Source organism: Triticum aestivum, chromosome 3B (genome assembly GCF_018294505.1).
Source record: "Triticum aestivum cultivar Chinese Spring chromosome 3B, IWGSC CS RefSeq v2.1, whole genome shotgun sequence".
Classification (NCBI taxonomy): Eukaryota; Viridiplantae; Streptophyta; class Magnoliopsida; order Poales; family Poaceae; genus Triticum; species Triticum aestivum.
In genome coordinates, this window is record NC_057801.1 from 500,163,285 (window position 1) to 500,180,936 (window position 17,652).

Consider the following 17,652-nt stretch of genomic DNA (forward strand, 5'->3'; position numbering starts at 1 on the left):
AGATGTTCCCTATGCTTCAGCCGTAGGCTCTATCATGTATGCAATGTTGTGTACCAGACCTGACGTATGCTTAGCAATAAGCTTGGCAGGTAGGTACCAAAGTAATCCAGGAGTGGATCACTGGACAACGGTCAAGAACATCCTGAAATACCTGAAAAGGAATAAGGATATGTTTCTCGTTTATGGAGGTGACAAAGAGCTAGTCGTAAATGGTTACGTCGATGCAAGCTTTGACACTGACCCGGACGATTCTAAATCGCAAACCGGATACGTGTTTTTATTAAACGGTGGAGCTGTAAGTTGGTGCAGTTCTAAACAAAGCGTCGTGGCGGGATCTACATGCGAAGCGGAGTACATAGCTGCTTTAGAAGCAGCAAATGAAGGAGTCTGGATGAAGGAGTTCATTTCCGATCTAGGTGTCATACCTAGTGCATCGGGACCAATGAAGATCTTCTGTGACAATACTGGTGCAATTGCCTTGGCAAAGGAATCCAGATTTCACAAGACGACCAAGCACATCAAGAGACGCTTCAATTCCATTCAGGACCAAGTACAGGTGGGAGACATAGAGATTTGCAAGATACATACGGATTTGAATGTTGCAGACCCATTGACTAAGCCTCTTCCATGAGCAAAACATGATCAGCACCAAGACTCCATGGGTGTTAGAATCATTACAGTGTAATCTAGATTATTAACTCTAGTGCAAGTGGGAGACTGAAGGAAATATGCCCTAGAGGCAATAATAAAGTTATTATTTATTTCCTCATATCATGATAAATGTTTATTATTCATGCTATAATTGTATTAACCGGAAACATGATACATGTGTGAATACATAGACAAACATAATGTCACTAGTATGCCTCTTCTTGACTAGCTCATTAATCAAAGATGGTTATGTTTCCTAACCATAGACATGTGTTGTCATTTGATTAACGAGATCACATCATTAGGAGAATGATGTGATTGACTTGACCCATTCCGTTAGCCTAGCACTTGATCGTTTAGTATGTTGCTATTGCTTTCTTCATGACTTATACAAAGTTCCTACAACTATGAGATTATGCAACTCCCGTTTACCGGAGGAACACTTTGTGTGCTACCAAACGTCACAACGTAACTGGGTGATTATAAAGGAGCTCTAAAGGTGTCTCTGAAGGTACATGTTGAGTTGGCGTATTTCGAGATTAGGATTTGTCACTCCGATTGTCGGAGAGGTATCTTTGGGCCCTCTCGGTAATGCACATCACTATAAGCCTTGCAAGCAATGTAGCTAATGAGTTAGTTACGGAATGATGCATTACGTAACGAGTAAAGAGACTTGCCGGTAATGAGATTGAACTAGGTATTGGATACCGACGATCGAATCTCGAGCAAGTAACATACCGATGACAAAGGGAACAATGTATGTTGTTATGCGACCGATAAAGATCTTCGTAGAATATGTAGGAGCCAATATGAGCATCCAGGTTCCGCTATTGGTTATTGACCGGAAACAGTTCTAGGTCATGTCTACATAGTTCTCGAACCCGTAGGGTCCGCACGCTTAACGTTACGATGACAGTTTTATTATGAGTTTATAAGTTTTGATGTACCGAAGGTTGTTCGGAGTCCCGGATGTGATCACGGACATGACGAGGAGTCTCGAAATGGTCGAGACATAAAGATTGATATATTGGACGACTATATTCGGACACCGGAAGTGTTCCGGGTGATTCCGGAGAAAACCAGAGTGCCGGAGGGGTTACCGGAACCCCCCGGGGAAGTATTGGGCTTTAGTGGGCCTGAGGGAGAGAGAGGGCAGCAGCCCAGGAGGTGGCGCACCCCCTCCCATGAGGAGTCCGAATTGGACTAGGGGAGGGGGGGTGCGGCCCCTCTTTCCCTCTCCCTCTCCCTCTCTTTCCTTCCCCCTTCTCCTTCTCCAACTAGGAAAGAAGGGAGTCCTACTCCCGGTGGGAGTAGGACTCCCCCTTGGCGCGCCCTCCTTGGCCGGCCGCCCCTCCCCCTTGGCTCCTTTATATACAGGGGCAGGGGGCACCTCTAGACACACAAGTTGATCTTCGTGATCGTTCCTTAGCCGTGTGCGGTGCCCCCCTCCACCATATTCCACATCGGTCATATTGTAGCGGTGCTTAGGCGAAGCCCTGCGTCAGTAGAACATCATCACCGTCACCACGCCGTCGTGCTGGCGGAACTCATCCCCGACACCCTGCTGGATCGGAGTCCAGGGATCGTCATCGAGCTGAACGTGTGCTGAACTCGGAGGTGTCGTACGTTCGGTACTTGGATTGGTCAGATCGTGAAGACGTACGACTACATCAACCGCGTTGTCATAACGCTTCCGCTTTCGGTCTACGAGGGTACGTGGACAACACTCTCCCCTCTCGTTGCTATGCATCACCATGATCTTGCGTGTGCGTAGGATTTTTTTGAAATTACTACGTTCCCCAACATAGGCTCCCCTTGACAAGGCCCATAAACAGTGACAAGAGTCCACTGTTCATTATTGTGTCTGGAAGTAAAATTAATCACCACAGCAAAGGGTTGTACCTCCACATGCAATTGCCATGTAATTATTTTACTTTATCACTAAGCGGTAGCAATAGTCATAGTAACAATAGTTGGCGAGACAACAACGATGCTATGACGGATATCAAGGTGTCGCGCCGGCGACGATGGAGATCATGACGATGCTTCAGTGATGGAGATCATGAGCACAAGATGATGATGGCCATATCATGTCACATATTTTGATTGCATGTGATGTTTATCCTTTATGCATCTTATTTTGCTTAGTACGGTGGTAGCATTATAAGATGACCCCTTACTAAATTTCAAGGTACAAGTGTTATATCTGGCCATGGGCCGGGCCGGGACGGGCTTGGGTCGGGCCTGAAAAAGCCCACGACAAAAAACTGAGGCCCAGGCCCTCCCAGGCCCTACCATCGGGCCTCCTTTTTAAGCCCAAGACCGGCCCATCTAGTAAAAAGCCCTGAAAATCCCTTAGGGCTTAGGGCCATGGGCCGGGCCTCTTCCTTAAAATGCCAATATGCCAAGCCCAAGCCCGTCCAGGCCCTGCTGGTGGGCTCAAAACTCAGGCCCAAGCCTAGCCCACGGGCAAGCCCATCGGCCTAGGCCCTGGATTTTAGGGCCGGGCCTGGGTGGACCGACATGGTCGGGCCTGAGATGGCCAGGACTAACAACTGTTCTCCCTGAGTAGGCACCGTTGCTACAGTTTGTCGTGCCGAGACACCACGTGATGATCGAGTGTGATAAGCTCTACATTCACATACAACGGGTGCAAGCCAGTTTTGCACATGCAGAATTGTGACGCCCTCGATTCAATCGTACACTAATCATACACGCAAATGTGTACGATCAAGATCAAGGACTCACGGGAAGATATCACAACACAACTCTAGACACAAATTAAAATAATACAAGCTTTATATTACAAGCCAGGGGCCTCGAGGGCTCGAATACATAAGCTCGAAAACAAAAGAGTCAGCGGAAGCAACAATATCTGAGTATAGACATGAGTTAGACAAGTTTGCCTTAAGAAGGCTAGCACAAAACAACAACGATCGAAAAGGCAAGGCCTCCTGCCTGGGAGCCTCCTAACTACTCTTGGTCGTCGGCGTCCGTCACGTGGTAGTAGGCACCCTCGGGGTAGCAGCCGTCGTCAAAGGTGGCATCTGGCTCCTGGACTCCACCATCTGGTTGCAACAACCAGAAAGAAGAAAGAAGGGGGAAAGGGGGAAGCAAAGCAACCGTGAGTACTCATCCAAAGTACTCGCAAGCAAGGATCTACACTACATATGCAACATTATCAAAGGAAGGCTGTATATATGGACTGGGCTGCAGAAATGCCAGAATAGGGAGAAGGCCTAGTCCTATCGAAGACTAGCATCTTCTCGAACCCACCATCTTGCAGCAACAGGAGGGAGTAGAGTAGCATAAAGTAAAGCGGTAGTAGTGTTATCAACCTCGGCCAGAGATCCTTTCTCGACTCCCTGCGAGAAAGCAATCCCAGAGCCATACTATCCAGTTATCATCTCAATCAAATCCTCATCACCATCCAGTTCTCATCACAAGTATCCAATTCTAGTTGTATCGATCGGGATACAACTCCAAGTGTCCGTTACCGTAGGACAGGCTATCGATAGATTAGTTCTTCCCTGCAGGGGTGCACCAACTTACCCACCACGCTCGATTGACTCCGGCCGGACACACTTTCCAGGGTCATGCCCGGCCTCGGCCAAACAATACGCCGCAACCCGACCTAGACTTAACAGAGAGGTCAGCACGCCGGACTAAACCTATGCCCCCAGGGGTCATGGGCCATCTCCCCGGAAACTCCTGCACGTTGCGTACGCGGCCGGTGAGCAGACCTAGCTACCTCCTTCAACAAGGCAGGCGCTTGCGCAGTCCAACCCGGCGCGCGCCACTCAGTCGCTGACGTCTATTAAGCTTTGGCTGATGTATACGACGCAGAACGCCCATACTATGCCCACGTGATGGTTAGTGCTATCAGGCCAGAGGCCCCTCGGATCAAATATCCAAATCGTAGTGGATTAGGAACGCGCGGTAACAAGCAGAGATTCACGAAAGAGGTGACCCCGTTGCCCCGTCTCGAGGACTTGCGGCAAGGGCTAAGAATGCCCGGCCACGCCTCGTAATTATCTCACGGGCACCTTCCAGGTCAACCCGTCTCCACATCACTTTCCAAGTAACAGTTGTAAAGTCCAAGTATCCGTGTGTCCAAACATCAAGAGGAAAACCCAAGGAATCACCCTCGGTGGGTTCCACTCAATGTAATCATCAAGGTGAACGTAGAGGAATCACCCTCGAGGTTCACACTTGAGGGGTTGCACGACAGAGTCGTATCGGAAGTGGTTAAAGAGGAAATCACCCTCGATGACCACGACCGAATAGCTACACTACAGGGTTAACATCAGAAGTGTTGTAGAGGTCTCACCCTCGGCACTCGATAGTATCCAGTAGTGTCGAGCAACTAAGGGGAAAGTGATGTGCGGTGCCGGGGCCTGGTCTTCGATCCCGTTGATCGGGTCTTCAATGATGAAGCAGGGGCAACAAGGACAAGGTGGGGGTCACTGATGGATCACTAACCAACCTATACTAAGCAGTTTAGGATAAGCCGGTAAGGTAACAATAAGCAGGTTACAAAAGGAGGCTATGCATCAGAATAGGAGCAAACAATAACAATAGCAAAATCTAATGCAAGCATGAGAGAATGGAATGGGCGATATCGGGATGATCAAAGGGGGGGCTTGCCTGGTTGATCTGGCAAGGAGGGGTCGTCGTCGACGTAGTCGATCACAGCGGCATCAGCGGCAGTCTCAGGGTCTATCGGAGAGAAGAGGGGGAAGAAACAGTAAATACATAGCAAACAGAGCATAACAGGACAACAGGCGGAGCTAGATGCGTTCTAACGTGGTGCTACACGTTACCGGCGAAGGGGGATAACATCCGGGAATGTTTTCCCGAAGTTTGCATTTTTCGGACAGATGAAACGGAGGGGGAAAGTTGCATGTTCTCTATGATAGGGGCACGTGACAGATGAACGGACCGCATATTCGGATTCGTTGGATTTTTCTGAGCAACTTTCATATAGAAAACATTTTCATCCGAGTTACGGTTTATTTTCTATGAATTTTTAAAGATTAAACCATTTTCTGGAATTAAATAAATTATCAGAAAGGTTTATTGCGTCAGCATGACGTCACAGCGACATCAGCTGTCAGCAGGGCGGCTGACCAAGTCAAACCTGGCCTATGGGTCCAGCGGGACCCACATGTCAGCCCCTGCTAGCCTAACAGTGTAATAAACTAACTAATCTAGGTTAATTAGCTACTGGACCCCACCTGTCATAGCCTAATTGGCTAAACTAATTAGTCTTAATTATTAAAACATTTTAATTAGAGGATTAAGCGGTGGGGCCCGCACGTCAGTGTCACAGGGACGCCTAGTCAGCAAGTTGACTGGGTCAACGGTTAGCGGGACCCAGTGGCAGTGGCTCAGCGGCGTGGTCCAGGGTTGCCGCGTCAGCACCCCGTCGGACGGCGACCGGAGTCGCGCCGGTGACCATTCCCGTGGCGGAAGTCCGCCGGAGATGGCCGGAAAACGGCTACAAGGCTCGGTTCGCCGCGTTTTCGGTCACGTTCGAGAGCTGGCGTCGGCGCGCATCGCCAGGTGCCACCGGTTGGTCTCGGGGAGGCTCGATACGACGACGGCGAGAACCTTAGCGGCCGCCGGAGTTCGGCCATAGGCGGGATGAGCGACAGAGGCCACGGGGATGGGACCTAGCGGCACGAGCGGCCGCGGTGAGGGGACCTGAGCATGTTCCCATGCTCGGGCGAGCCTGACAGCGACTACAACGTCGACGACGAGCTATGCGGCGGAGCTAGGTTCGGGCGGCGATGGCAGAGGCTGCCTTGGCGCGAGGAAGAGCACGGGGAGAGAGGGATAGGGAGGAGGAGCTCACTGGGCGCCTGTAGGTGTGCTCAGTGGGCTCGGGGCAGGCGCGGGGTGGCCGAATTCGACGCCGGCGTTCGTCGGAGCAGAGGAGGAAGAAGAGGTCATCGCGCTTGCTGTGGGGGCTCCTGGCTTGGTCCGGTGGTCGAGGAAGACGTCGCGGGGCACGACGGCGCTCGGGGATTCGTCGGAGAGGGCCGGGGACAGCGGTGGCCGCGGAATCAACCAACGCACGGCGACGGTGGCGCTCGGGAGGAGTGAGCGCGTGAGGAAGAGGGGAAGGGTGGATCTGGGGGGGAGAGGCGCAAGTGGGAGTGGGGAGCTGACGAGGCCAGGAGGCTCGGCCTTATCCCCTCGGCGCGAGCAGCGGGGTGGCGAGGTGGTCGGGCGGCGACCGCGCGGGCGCGTGCCTCGGTCGGGTGAACAGGGGAAGGGGACGACCGCGGGGAGGAGTGGGCTGGGCTGTGCGCTGTAGCAATGGGCTACAAGTGCACAGTAGTAGCTAGGCCCTTTTCTATTTCCTTTTTTTTTATAGAGAGAGAAAGGGAATTAATTGGCCAACTATTTCACTTAGCAAACATTTGGGAGATGTCCCATTAAATCCCTGGTGATCATAGGCATTGCCACAATTATTTTGGAGACCAGAAGAATTCATTTGTTTTGTTTTTTTAAAGGATAGCATTTAAAAATGCTGAATTGGTGCTGTTATAATTGCTAATGTTCATCTTTGCACCAAAGTGATGTTGTGTTCCTTAACAAATAATTGTTATGGAATTTTTGACAAATGATGAACATTTTTCCGGCAACTTTTGATCAACTTCAAACTTCACTTGAATTTGAATGGACTGGAATTTCAAATGGGATATTGGACAAAGATGATTAAGCACTGTTTGGATAAATGGTTAGCTTAATCACAGAGGGTTACTGTAGCATGACACTGGGGGTGTTACAAATCTCCTCCACTACAAGAAATCTCGTCCCGAGATTTAAGTGGGGAAGTAAAGAGTAACTTCGGGAGAACTGACCCTTATAGGGTTAATTATCTGGTGAATAAATCAGGGAATGAGGCGGAAGTATCTCTCGAGTTGAACTTAAATAAAACGTCGAGAGCAAAGTATGAGGGTACCATGACAAGTTTTAACGGGCAGGCAATCATTCGATGCCTAATGAAATGGTGAAAAGGGGTTCCAAGCAACGGAATAATTATTGTTTCCGATGCCAGAATTGGTGATCTCATCGGAAGGTGGCTCGTGAATTACTTACGAGTCCACGCGAGAGGAATAACTTTGGGAACAGGGGGTGTACAGGAGAGCCAGGTTTCGATCCTGTGGAACTGTGGGTTATGGGCCCACCATGTGGGTTAAAAGTAGAAAGGGGGTTGACATCTTGTACGATCACGATAGTAAGGCATGTCAGAGGGTAGCCTATCAGTTATGTCGGCAACAACCTCGATACCAAGGGCGAGGGACGAAGAGAACCATTTTCCTGCTCGTTGAACGAGGCGGGCCAATAGGCAAGGTTCTCATCCATCGGTGGCATACCGGAATGTCATCAACAATAGTAACAGGGTCTTACTGACAAGGTTGTACAACGGGGTGTTTTATAAGCAGAAAATTATTCCTGCTTATATCATATAGCTCACAAGAAGGTTAAACAAAACAATGGAAAGGAAATAAGTGGTTATTAGGATAATCAGACCAATGGAAAGGAAAGGTGTTTATACCCAAGAATTGGGAGTATATCCTTCCCAAGGGGAAGCGGAGCAGGAAATACATGATATGACAGCAAGTTCAAAAGCATTTAGATAAAGGGGGCAAGGGAAGAATCATGATATTACCCATACAACGGTGTTTGGATAATAGATCAAGAAACATTCGGCAATGTGTTTCCAACGTTCTTGTTGATATTCGGAATACCTCAGTCATGCTTCGAGGTAGCATTAACATGGTGCTACAAGTAGGGGTTGTAGTTGAAAAAAAACACAAGAAATACCCAAGGAAGAGTTGCGGGATTAGCAAGGAGTCCAAGGTATAACCAAGACATGATCAAACATGCGTTGGAAAGAAGACAAAGGGGGTTGTCGATGATAACTCAAATCATCGAAGGTCAAGGATGGTATTCCTCACCATGAATTCAATTGTCATTTCAATGCAAGTCAAAATGTTGATGCTGATCACGACGCATTTGTCGAGAGGCTCTATGAAGATGCCATCGAGGAGCGATGCCATCAAGCAACAGGAAGGATGAAGCGAAAGGTTATTGAAACCACGAGTAAGACACAAACTCGATAGCAAGCTTGTTGTTCATGGCAAAATGGTATAATGAGGAAGATCGACATAAGCTTAGCTCGTCGTCGAAGATTGTGCTCCGGAAGGACCTGGTAGCACAGTTGAAATTTAGCACGGTAACAATACAGCTGATCAGGCTAGGAATGACTTGAAGGATTATTAAACTCGTAAGCAACAAAATTTACTTAAGAGTTATAGAATCGGAGTGTGGAATCGATTCACTTATCGGCGTTCTCGAGTGACTAACAACTCAAAACCCGGGGAAATATGAAATCGATGAGAAGCAATACCAAATGAAGACTCGTAGGAAGCAACACGGTTCTTTGTTATTCTCGAGGTACCGAAGGGTAATACTCGAAGGAAAATCAAAATAGAGGTTGCGGAGATGCATTGGTCCTGTAGAAGACAAGTGCTTTAACTTGTCCTGAGAAATGGAATCAAGGGAGACAACCATGTTCAGGACCACGGTTGCAAAGGACCAAACCATAGATACATATGAACTTATAACAAGGGGATTATTATTTTACAAGAAGCTTCCATGATAAGTTTCACATCGGGTCCATGGGCATGAACACAAAGTTCAAGGTCGACTCCCACTTCTTCAATGCATAACCTTTCATTCACTCCTCGTTTTCGAAGAAATTGTAGTGCGAAAGATTTACCTGGTGAAGCACCAGAAGAGTATGACTCACATCTCCTTCGAGTTCACATGGATTAGTGAAGGCATAGGTTCAACCCGTAGGGGTATCTTAGGAACATATACCACTAACTTCAGGATTAAAATATACCAGCTCGAAAGCAGAGCATGGTTGACAAAAGCAGATGATAGAATTTACCAAAGGCATTATGTGTCAGGGCAAAACTCACAAGTTTAATGAATATGAAATACATTGTCGGATAATAATCCAACCAAGGATATGGTGGTCCATAAAAGATCTGATGTGAGTATCGATACTCACCCAGAAGAAGAAAGAATGCAAAGACAGCGGGTTATAGAAACATCTGAATAATTTGATGCTTGAGTACAAAGGAGTTATGATTTCAAGTCGAAGGATCAGAAGCAGAGGCTCTGATCAAAAGGTGAGTAAGTTGAATAGACTTAAATATGGCCCCAATCAAGTCTTGATTGGGCAAGAACCAGCTCATAACCGGAGCGATGTCGAAGCCGGAAAGAAAATTTCCAAGGATTAATTGATGATTGCGAGTATTTGCTCACACGTTGAATCCATAGGATTAGAATGACAGCCACAAAGAATTTTAAAGAATATTGCTAGACATATGGAATTAATCCTAATGCAAGCAGGCAAGGAAAATCAAGAGCAATAGGCTGCAGAGGATTTTTTGGAAGATCACATAGTATTTCCAAGTATTTTGGAAATCATGTGAACAACTGGGGATGAACGGGTTCGGCGAATTATCCGTAGTGCAAAAAGAAACCGCAAGGCAGAAGGCACAAAGGATTCTCGAAACACCGGAGAGTACATCTTGTAATAATAGGAGCAACTGGGTATGAAGGTACAAGCGGCAAGGATGTCATTCACGGGGATTATCTGTGGTCAGGAACTGCAAGGCAGTGGGCACAGGGTCTCGAAAAACATTAAGGAGTATCTGCAGAAACTTCTGGCAAAGCAAGCGATCAGTGGTAATGTCGGGGCTCCCCGGGAGGAAGTGGGTACGAGAACCTAATGTCAGAGTTAGTAAAATGTTTAACCCGAATAGAAGAGAGATCAGAGTCCCAGAGTATAGACGAGGAATAAAAGATCCTAATACCACCCAATGGCGACGTGGGCCCGTAAGCCACACAGCCAATGTTAGTAAAAGTTTTTCAGTGACTAGACTCAACTTCGGCCAAGGAGTTGGAAAGGGGGCTACCTACAGGCAGTCGGCTCTGATACCAACTTGTGACGCCCTCGATTCAATCGTACACTAATCATACACGCAAATGTGTACGATCAAGATCAAGGACTCACGGGAAGATATCACAACACAACTCTAGACACAAATTAAAATAATACAAGCTTTATATTACAAGCCAGGGGCCTCGAGGGCTCGAATACATAAGCTCGAAAACAAAGAGTCAGCGGAAGCAACAATATCTGAGTACAGACATGAGTTAGACAAGTTTGCCTTAAGAAGGCTAGCACAAAACAACAACGATCGAAAAGGCAAGGCCTCCTGCCTGGGAGCCTCCTAACTACTCTTGGTCGTCGGCGTCCGTCACGTGGTAGTAGGCACCCTCGGGGTAGCAGCCGTCGTCAAAGGTGGCATCTGGCTCCTGGACTCCACCATCTGGTTGCAACAACCAGAAAGAAGAAAGAAGGGGGAAAAGGGGGAAGCAAAGCAACCGTGAGTACTCATCCAAAGTACTCGCAAGCAAGGATCTACACTACATATGCAACATTATCAAAGGAAGGCTGTATATGTGGACTGGGCTGCAGAAATGCCAGAATAGAGAGAAGGCCTAGTCCTATCGAAGACTAGCATCTTCTCGAACCCACCATCTTGCAGCAAACAGGAGGGAGTAGAGTAGCATAAAGTAAAGCGGTAGTAGTGTTATCAACCTCGGCCAGAGATCCTTTCTCGACTCCCTGCGAGAAAGCAATCCCAGAGCCATACTATCCAGTTATCATCACAATCAAATCCTCATCACCATCCAGTTCTCATCACAAGTATCCAGTTCTAGTTGTATCGATCGGGATACAACTCCAAGTGTCCGTTACCGTAGGACAGGCTATCGATAGATTAGTTTCTTCCCTGCAGGGGTGCACCAACTTACCCACCACGCTCGATTGACTCCGGCCGGACACACTTTCCAGGGTCATGCCCGGCCTCGGCCAAACAATACGCCGCAACCCGACCTAGACTTAACAGAGAGGTCAGCACGCCGGACTAAACCTATGCCCCCAGGGTCATGGGCCATCTCCCCGGAAACTCCTGCACGTTGCGTACGCGGCCGGTGAGCAGACCTAGCTACCTCCTTCAAAAGGCAGGAGCTTACCAGTCCAACCCGGCGCGCGCCGCTCAGTCGCTGACGTCTATTAAGCTTCGGCTGATGTATACGACGCAGAACGCCCATACTATGCCCACGTGATGGTTAGTGCTATCAGGCCAGAGGCCCCTCGGATCAAATATCCAAATCGTAGTGGATTAGGAACGCGCGGTAACAAGACAAGCAGAGACTCACGAAAGAGGTGACCCCGTTGCCCCGTCTCGAGGACTTGCGGCAAGGGCTAAGAATGCCCGGCCACGCCTCGTAATTATCTCACGGGCACCTTCCAGGTCAACCCGTCTCCACATCACTTTCCAAGTAACAGTTGTAAAGTCCAAGTATCCGTGTGTCCAAACATCAAGAGGAAAACCCAAGGAATCACCCTCGGTGGGTTCCACTCAATGTAATCATCAAGGTGAACGTAGAGGAATCACCCTCGAGGTTCACACTTGAGGGGTTGCACGACAGAGTCGTATCGGAAGTGGTTAAAGAGGAAATCACCCTCGATGACCACGACCGAATAGCTACACTACAGGGTTAACATCAGAAGTGTTGTAGAGGTCTCACCCTCGGCACTCGATAGTATCCCAGTAGTGTCGAGCAACTAAGGGGAAAGTGATGTGCGGTGCCGGGGCCTGGTCTTCGATCCCGTTGATCGGGTCTTCAATGATGAAGCAGGGGCAACAAGGACAAGGTGGGGGTCACTGATGGATCACTAACCAACCTATACTAAGCAGTTTAGGATAAGCCGGTAAGGTAACAATAAGCAGGTTACAAAAGGAGGCTATGCATCAGAATAGGAGCAAACAATAACAATAGCAAAATCTAATGCAAGCATGAGAGAATGGAATGGGCGATATCGGGATGATCAAAGGGGGGGCTTGCCTGGATGATCTGGCAAGGAGGGGTCGTCGTCGATGTACTCGAACATAGCGGCATCAGCGGCAGTCTCAGGGTCTACCGGGGAGAAGAGGGGGGAGAAACAGTAAATACATAGCAAGCAAGAGCATAACAGGACAACAGGCGGAGCTAGATGCGTTCTAACGTGGTGCTACACGTTACCGGCGAAGGGGGATAACATCCGGGAATGTTTTCCCGAAGTTTGCATTTTTCGGACAGATGAAACGGAGGGGGAAAGTTGCATGTTCTCTATGATAGGGGCACGTGACAGATGAACGGACCGCATATTCGGATTCGTTGGATTTTTCTGAGCAACTTTCATATAGAAAACATTTTCATCCGAGTTACGGTTTATTTTCTATGAATTTTTAAAGATTAAACCATTTTCTGGAATTAAATAAATTATCAGAAAGGTTTATTGCGTCAGCATGACGTCACAGCGACATCAGCAGTCAGCAGGGCGGCTGACCAAGTCAAACCTGGCCTGTGGGTCCAGCGGGACCCACATGTCAGCCCCTGCTAGCCTAACAGTGTAATAAACTAACTAATCTAGGTTAATTAGCTACTGGACCCCACCTGTCATAGCCTAATTGGCTAAACTAATTAGTTTTAATTATTAAAACATTTTAATTAGAGGATTAAGCGGTGGGGCCCGCACGTCAGTGTCACAGGGACGCCTAGTCAGCAAGTTGACTGGGTCAACGGTTAGCGGGACCCAGTGGCAGTGGCTCAGCGGCGTGGTCCAGGGTTGCCGCGTCAGCGCCCCGTCGGACGGCGACCGGAGTCGCGCCGGCGACCATTCCCGTGGCGGAAGTCCGCCGGAGATGGCCGGAAAACGGCTACAAGGCTCGGTTCGCCGCGTTTTCGGTCACGTTCGAGAGCTGGCGTCGGCGCGCATCGCCAGGTGCCACCGGTTGGTCTCGGGGAGGCTCGATACGACGACGGCGAGAACCTTAGCGGCCGCCGGAGTTCGGCCATAGGCGGGATGAGCGACAGAGGCCACGGGGATGGGACCTAGCGGCACGAGCGGCCGCGGTGAGGGGACCTGAGCACGTTCCCATGCTCGGGCGAGCCTGACAGCGACTACAACGTCGACGACGAGCTATGCGGCGGAGCTAGGTTCGGGCGGCGATGGCAGAGGCTGCCTTGGCGCGAGGAAGAGCACGGGGAGAGAGGGATAGGGAGGAGGAGCTCACTGGGCGCCTGTAGGTGTGCTCAGTGGGCTCGGGGCAGGCGCGGGGTGGCCGAATTCGACGCCGGCGTTCGTCGGAGCAGAGGAGGAAGAAGAGGTCATCGCGCTTGCTGTGGGGGCTCCTGGCTTGGTCCGGTGGTCGAGGAAGACGTCGCGGGGCACGACGGCGCTCGGGGATTCGTCGGAGAGGGCCGGGGACAGCGGTGGCCGCGGAATCAACCAACGCACGGCGACGGTGGCGCTCGGGAGGAGTGAGCGCGTGAGGAAGAGGGGAAAGGTGGATCTGGGGGGGAGAGGCGCAAGTGGGAGTGGGGAGCTGACGAGGCCAGGAGGCTCGGCCTTATCCCCTCGGCGCGAGCAGCGGGGTGGCGAGGTGGTCGGGCGGCGACCGCGCGGGCGCGTGCCTCGGTCGGGTGAACAGGGGAAGGGGACGACCGCGGGGAGGAGTGGGCTGGGCTGTGCACTGTAGCAATGGGCTACAAGTGCACAGTAGTAGCTAGGCCCTTTTCTATTTCCTTTTTTTATTTATAGAGAGAGAAAGGGAATTATTTGGCCAACTATTTCACTTAGCAAACATTTGGGAGGTGTCCCATTAAATCCCTGGTGATCATAGGCATTGCCACAATTATTTTGGAGACCAGAAGAATTCATTTGTTTTTTTTAAAGGATAGCATTTAAAAATGCTGAATTGGTGCTGTTATAATTGCTAATGTTCATCTTTGCACCAAAGTGATGTTGTGTTCCTTAACAAATAATTGTTATGGAATTTTTGACAGATGATGAACATTTTTCCGACAACTTTTGATCAACTTCAAACTTCGCTTGAATTTGAATTGACTGGAATTTCAAATGGGATATTGGACAAAGATGATTAAGCACTGTTTGGATAAATGGTTAGCTTAATCACAGAGGGTTACTATAGCATGACACTGGGGGTGTTACAAGAATACTCGGGTTAAACTTGACGAGCCTAGCATATGTAGATATGGCCGCGGAACACGGAGACCGAAAGGTCGAGCGTGAATCATATAGTAGATATGATCAACATAGTGATGTTCACCATTGAAAACTACTCCATATCACGTGATGATCGGACATGGTTTAGTTGATTTGGATCACATAATCACTTAGATGATTAAAGGGATGTCTATCTAAGTGGGAGTTCTTTAGTAATATGATTAATTGAACTTTAATTTATCATGAACTTAGTACCTGATAGTTTTTTGCATGTCTATGTTGTTGTAGATCAATGGCCCGTGCTACCGTTCCTTTGAAGCGTTCCTAGAGAAAGCTAAGTTGAAAGATGATGGCAGCAACTACACGGACTGGGTCCGTAACTTGAGGATTATCCTTATTGCTGCACAAAAGAATTACGTCCTGGAAGCACCGTTAGGTGTACCACCCGCGCCCGCAACTGCAGACATTGTGAATGCCTGGCAGACACATGTTGATGACTACTCGATAGTTCAGTGTGCCATGCTTTACGGCTTAGAATTGGGACTTCAAAGACGTTTTGAACGTCATGGAGCATATGAGATGTTCAAAAAATTGAAGTTAATATTTCAAGCAAATGCCCGAGTTGAGAGATATGAAGTTTCCAACAAGTTCTATAGCTGCAAAATGGAGGAGAATAGTTCTGTCAGTGAACACATACTCAGAATGTCTGGGTACCACAACCAGTTGACTCAACTGGGAGTTAATCTTCCTGATGATAGTGTCATTGACAGAGTTCTTCAATCACTGCCACCAAGCTACAAAAGCTACATGATGAACTATAATATGCAAGGGATGAACAAGACTATTCCCGAGCTCTTCGCAATGCAAAAGGCTGCGGAGGTAGAAATTAAAAAGGAGCATCAAGTGTTGATGGTCAACAAGACCACTAGTTTCAAGAAAAAGGGCAAAGGGAAGAAGGGAAACTTCAAGAAGAACGACAAAAAGGTTGCTTCTCAAGAGAAAAAACCCAAGTGTGGACCTAAGCCTGAAACTGAGTGCTTCTACTGCAAAGGGACTGGTCACTGGAAGCGGAACTGCCCCAAGTATTTGGCGGATAAGTAGGATGGCAAAGTGAAAGGTATATTTGATATACATGTTACTGATGTGTACTCAACTAATGCTCGCAGTAGGGGCTGGGTATTTGATACTGGTTCTGTTGCTCATATTTGCAACTCGAAACAGGGGCTATGGATTAAGCGAAGATAGGCTAAGGATGAGGTGACGATGCGCGTGAGAAATGGTTCCAAAGTTGATGTGATCGCTATCGGCACGCTACCTCTACATCTACCTTCAGGATTAGCTTTAGACCTGAATAATTGTTATTTGGTGCCAGCGTTGAGCATGAACATTATATCTGGATCTTGTTTGGTGCGAGACGGTTAGTCATTTAAATCAGAGAATAATGGTTGTTCTTTTTATATGAGTAATATCTTTTATGGTCATGCACCCTTGATGAGTGGTCTATTTTTATTGAATCTCGATAGTAGTGATACACATATTCATAGTATTGAAGCCAAAAGATATAAGTTTAATAATGATAGTGCAACTTATTTGTGGCACTACCGTTTGGGTCATATCGGTGTAAAGTGCATGAAGAAACTCCATACTGATGGACTTTTGGAATCACTTGATTATGAATCACTTGGTGCTTGCAAACCGTGCCTTATGGGCAAGATGACCAAACCTTCGTTCTCCGGAACAATGGAACGAGCTACTGACTTATTGGAAATAATACATATTGATGTATGCGGTACAATGAGTGTTGAGGCTCGTGGTGGGTATCATTATTTTCTTACCTTCACAGATGATTTGAGCAGATATGGTTATATCTACTTAACGAAACATAAGTCTGAAACATTTGAAAAGTTCAAAGAATTTCAGAGTGAACTGGAAAATCATCGTAACAAGAAAATAAAGTTTCTACAATCTGATTGTGGAGGAGAATATTTGAGTTACGAGTTTGGTCTTCATTTGAAACAACATGGGATAGTTTCACAATTAACGCCACCTAGAACACCACAGCGAAATGGTGTGTCCGAACGTCGTAGCCATACTTTATTGGATATGGTGCGATCTATGATGTCTCTTACCAATTTACCGCTATCATTTTGGGGTTATGCTTTACAGACGGCTGCATTCACTTTAAATAGGGCACCATCAAAATCCGTTGAGACGACGCCTTATGAACTGTGGTTTGGCAAGAAACCAAAGTTGTCATTTCTTAAAGTTTGGGGCTGCGATGCTTATGTAAAAAAGCTAGATCGAACCCAAATCGGAGAAGTGTGTCTTCATATGATACCCAAAGGAAACTGTTGGGTACACCTTCTATCACAGACCTGAAGGCAAAATCTTTGTTGCTAAGAATGGATCCTTTCTAGAGAAGGAGTTTCTCTTGAAAGAAGTGAGTGGGAGGAAAGTAGAACTTGATGAGGTAGTTGTACCTTCTCCCTTATTGGAAAGTAGTACATCACAGAAATCAGTTCTCGTGATTCCTACACCAATTAGTGAGGAAGCTAATGATGATGATCATGAAGCTTCAGATCAAGTTAGTACCGAACTTCATAGGTCTTCCAGAGTAAGATCCGCACCAGAGTAGTACGGTAATCCTGTTCTGGAAGTCATGTTACTAGACCATGATGAACCTACGAACTATGAGGAAGCGATGATGAGCCTAGATTCTGCGAAATGGCTTGAGGCCATGAAATCGGAGTTGGGATCCATGTATGAGAACAAAGTGTGGACTTTGGTGGACTTGCCCGATGATCAGCAAGCCATAGAAAATAAATGGA